The following is a 5333-nucleotide window of genomic DNA, read 5'->3' as shown; positions in this document are numbered from 1 at the left end:
TGGGAAAAGGCGCTAGCCAGCCTGCAGCCCCTCAGGGGCCGAGCCCATAATATATTTCAACATTTACTTTTATATATTAATTATTATTTAAAAGTACGTTATTTAAATTTATAATAAAAAGTAAATTAATCCTTTTAATTACTTTTTTTAATTTATAAATTTATATTATATTAAGGCCTTATATATTAAAATATTATATATATAAGTAATATATATTTACTTAATATAATAATAATAATATTTTTATTTCTTTATTATAATTTTAATTAATATATAAACTTAAGTTATTATTTTTTTAACTTTTATAATATAAATTATTTATTTAAGCTTTTAATTTAATAATATTTTTAAGAATTTAATAAACTTCTTAAAAAAGAATTTTTTTAAAATAATATTATAAGGTAAGTAAAAAGTTATTATTATTTTATAAGGTATATAAGCTTGCTTTTTCTTATATTAAATATTATTCCCTTTTTTTATATTCATGCTTTATATATTTCTTAAATACTTTTTAAAGTTATATTATTTTATTTAAATATTTTTCTTATAAGTTAATAAATTTATATTATTTATAAACTATTAGCTGGGTTAACATATGTTGGTTGATAGCAGACTGGTTATATTTAAATCGGCTATATAAAAGAAAGGAGGGTTGCGGCCATAGGCTGCAAAACCTCCTTCTGGCTATAAACTATCTAGGGGTGGTCACGTGCGGCAGCACGTAACCCTTGCCTGCCGGTGCTCTAGTGCCAATTGCCCATAGTGCCTATCGCCCATAGTGCCTATCGTGCCCAGTGCTGCTGTCCCCCTATGGCACGTTTATAACCATATAAACCTTATTATTATTATTTTTTAATATTATATAAATATTAATAAAGCATTAAAATATATATAAAAAATAAAATTAAAAAAATAAATAATTTTTAAAATATTTTTAACTTTATTTAAAAAAATTTAAATAATTAATTATTAAAATAAAGTTATAATAACTTTTATATAAAAGAAAATTAAATAAAGTAAGTTATTTATTTAAAATATTTATTTTTTTTATATTATTTAAGAAAATATTATAATATATTTAATATAATTTATTAATAAATAATTTTTTAAAATAAATAATTTTTTTTAATAAAGTTTATAAACTTTTATTAACTTTAATACTTATTTAAAATAAAGGACTTAATAAAAGTTAATATTAATTAATATTAATTATATTAAACTCCTTATTTTTAATTAAGTTTATTAATTTAAAAGTATTAATATAAATATAATATTAATTTAAATTAATTATATTATTAAAAATATAATTTATTATAAATTATAAATATATATATATTAATATTAATTAATAATAATAATATTAAAAAGTTATAATTTATTTAATATTTAATTAATAAAAATATTTTATATTTTTTATAAGTTTTTTTATATAAAAACTTAAAATTCTTTAATAATAAATACTTTTTAAGCTACATTTAAGTTATTTTAACCCTTTAATACTTAATAAATATTATATTAATATTTTATAATATATAAATTTATTTATTTATAAATATAATTAAATATATTATAATTTATATTCTTTTTATTATTTTAATAATAATCTTTATAATTAATATAAAAACTTATTTTAATAAATAAAAATCTTATTTTTAATATAACTTAATTATTTAATACTTTATTAAATACTAAATAATATTTAAAACTTTAAAGATTAAAAAGAAATAAAAAGAAATTATATTAAAGTTTATAAATAAATATTAAGTTAAGAAATAATAAAATTTAACTTTTAAAGTAAAATTTTAATTCTTTTAAATATAAATTTAATAATATAATTAATAAAAACTTAAATAAAAAACTTAAATTTAATAATATAATTAATAAAAGCTTAAATAAAAAATTTAATTTAATTATCATATATATATTTTAAAGATAAATATAATATAATATTTAATAATTAAAAAAAATATAATAATATATTAATAAAAATAATTTTATTATTTTTATAATACTAATTAAATTTCATTAATATATAGCTTTTATAATTATTTAATATTAATATTTAATATATATTTTTTATTTATTATTTAATTTATTTATTAAAATATTAAATTTATTTTAAATTAATTTTATTATTTATTTATTTATTTAAAATAAGTTTAATAATTAAATTTTTTATAAACTTTAACTTTATAACTTTATTTATAAAATAATAAATATTTTAAATAATTTTAAATAATAAAATATAATAATTTATTATATTTATATATTTAATAATTATAATTTATTTTTAATTATTAAGTTAAATTAATTTAACTTTTTTTATTTATTAATATATATAATAATTATTAATATAATAATTATATTTATTATAAAGTTAATTTTATTAAAGTTATATAAATTATTAATTATAATATTATAAGATTAATACATATAAGCATTACATATAACGTGCCCATGCAGTGGGTGCGCTGCAAGCAATATATAAATTTAAAGGTGCAAGGTTTAAATTAGTCTTATTAATAGCAGCTGCCAGCCGGCGGTTACATGCCCTATATATAAACCATTATAGCTAGCTTATAATTAAATAAGGAAAGGCTGCAGCTTTATTATAACTTATTCTTTATATTATAATTAATTTAAATATAATTAGTTTATTATTAATTAATATATATTAACCTAGCTAATATTAATTAATGCTTACTTAATAAGTATAAATAATTAAGTTTTTAAAAGTTATTTATAAGTATTTATAAATAATGAAAACTTATAATACCCTTATAAAAAGTTATTTATAAGCATTTATAAGTATAAAACCCTTATAAAAAAGCTATTTATAAGCATTTATAAGTATAAAAAAATAACTTTTAATCCCTTTAATGAGTATGCTTGAAAATAATATATTAAAAAAGCCCTCCTTATAATACTCTTAAAAGCTTTTTATAAGGTACTCTTAATTGTTAATGCCCTTACTTATAACTATCTTAAGAAGCCCTTGCTTAACACCCTTAAGAAGCCCTTGCTTAGCACCCTTAAGAAGCCCTTGCTTAGCATTTTTAAGAAGCTCTTGCTTAATACCCTTAAGAAGCCCTTGCTTAGCACCCTTAAAAAGCCCTTATTTAGCACCTTTAAGAAGCCCTTACTTAGCACCCTTAAGAAGCCCTTATTTAATACTCTTAAAAAGCCCTTGCTTGGCACCCTTAAGAAGCCCTTGCTTAACATCCTTAAAAAGCCCTTGCTTAGCACTCTTAAGAAGCCCTTATTTGCAATTAATGTTTCTTAAGGTATTTATATAATACTTTTAAGGCTTATAACCTTTTAAAAACCCCTTAAATACTTAATAAAGCATAAAATACTTAAATACTTTAAAGTATTAATAAATAATATTTCTTTTAAGTAATTTATATATTTAATTAATATATTTAATTTAATATTTTAAAATATTAATAAAAGAAGTTATTTTTTTAGCTAGTTTAAAATTATTAAGAGAATTAATTAAGATTTATTATTAATTTAGCTATATAAATAACTTAATTAAATCTTTAAAATATTTACTTTTTAATAAAAGCTAATTTATTTAATTAATAAGTAATAATTATTTTCTTTTTAATAACTTTTTTTTCTTAATAACTTTCTTTTTCTTAATGCTTTTTTTATTAATGCCTTTTAATAAAATCTTAAGCATAAATTGCCTTAAAATTAATATAAGTTAATTTATTAAATAATAATAGCATTTAAATATTATTATTTATAAATAAATAATTTAAGAGCTAATTATTAGCTTATAAGCATAATAAAAAAATATTGTTTTTCCTTTTTTCCTTTTGCTTTATAATTAATTATTTTAAAATTTACCTTAATAATAATAATAAATACTTATTATTAGCTATAAGAAAGCCCTTGCCTCTTAACTATTTAATTTTTCCTTAAAAACCCTTTAAAAGTAATTATTTTTTTTAAGTATTATTTATAAGTATTTATAAATTCTTAAGTTATAATAATAAAGTTATTTATAAAAGCTATAAATATATAATATAAAAACATTATTTATTAATAAGATAACTTAATATTTACGTTAAAACATAAGTTAAAGATATATATCTTTAATATTTATTGCAATAAATTAATAAATAATATTAATAATGCTAATAATTTTAATACTTTTTTTTAATTAATTCCTTTTTAATAGCTTTAAAGATAATTATAGCCTTTTTTATAATTAGTTTATTCTTAATAAGTTACTTTTTATTAACTTTCTTTTTAATTAATTCTTTCTCAACAGCTTTTTCCTTTATAAGGTTATTAAATATATTAATAAAAAACCCCTTTATATTATTTAATTAATTATATTATATATATAAAATATTAAAATTATTAAAACTTTAATAATATTAATAATTATTATTATTACTATAGCTTTAATTCATTCCTTAAGCACTTTAATTAATTTAATAATAAAATGAAAAAAGTTATTAAAGTAATAATTAATTAATTAAAGTATAATATTTAAATACTTTAAAGCTTTAAAGTATTAATAATTAAATAATTTAATTAAGCAATTTAAGCAATTTAAACACTTAAAACATTTAAATATACTTGCACTTAAATATTTATATTTAAATATTTATACTTAAATACTTATACTTAACTTATTAAAGCAATAATTATAAGGTACTTAGCCTTTTATAGCTCTTTAAAGGATAAGATATTTATATTAATTAAGCAATTTAATTAGCTAAGTAATAATTTAAAGGAAAAGCATGATTTTAAAGCATTTATATATATATATATAAAAGATTATTAATATGGGAATAATATATATGGGCATTATATGCAATGTACTTATATAATAAGTGCGTTATAAGCAATGTATAAATTTAAAGGTGCAAGGTTTAGATTAATCTTATTAATAGCAGCTGCCAGCCGGTGCCAGCCAGCTGCCAGCTGGCGGTCACATACCCCGTGCACGGACCACCATAGCTAGCCTATAGCCAAACGGGGGAAGGCTGCAGCTTTACTGCAACTTACCCTTTACATTATAGCCGATTTAAATACAACCAGTTTACTATCAACCAACGTATATTAACCCAGCCAATAAATATTATATTTAATTATTATATTTTAAAGTAACTTAAATTAAGTTTTAATAACTTTTAAATTTTAATAAAAAGCTTTTTAATAATTATAAAGATAATTAAACTTAATTTTTAAATTAAGTTATAAATTTATAAAATATTAAACTTAATATTTATTAATAAGTTTAATATTTTATAATATTAATAATAAGTTAATTATATTTTTTATATTAAAAAGTTATAATAAAAATCCTTAAA

Source organism: Diaporthe citri (genome assembly GCF_014595645.1).
Source record: "Diaporthe citri strain NFHF-8-4 chromosome Unknown scaffold_1, whole genome shotgun sequence".
NCBI lineage: Eukaryota > Fungi > Ascomycota > Sordariomycetes > Diaporthales > Diaporthaceae > Diaporthe > Diaporthe citri.
Note: the sequence above shows the minus strand (reverse complement) of the source record.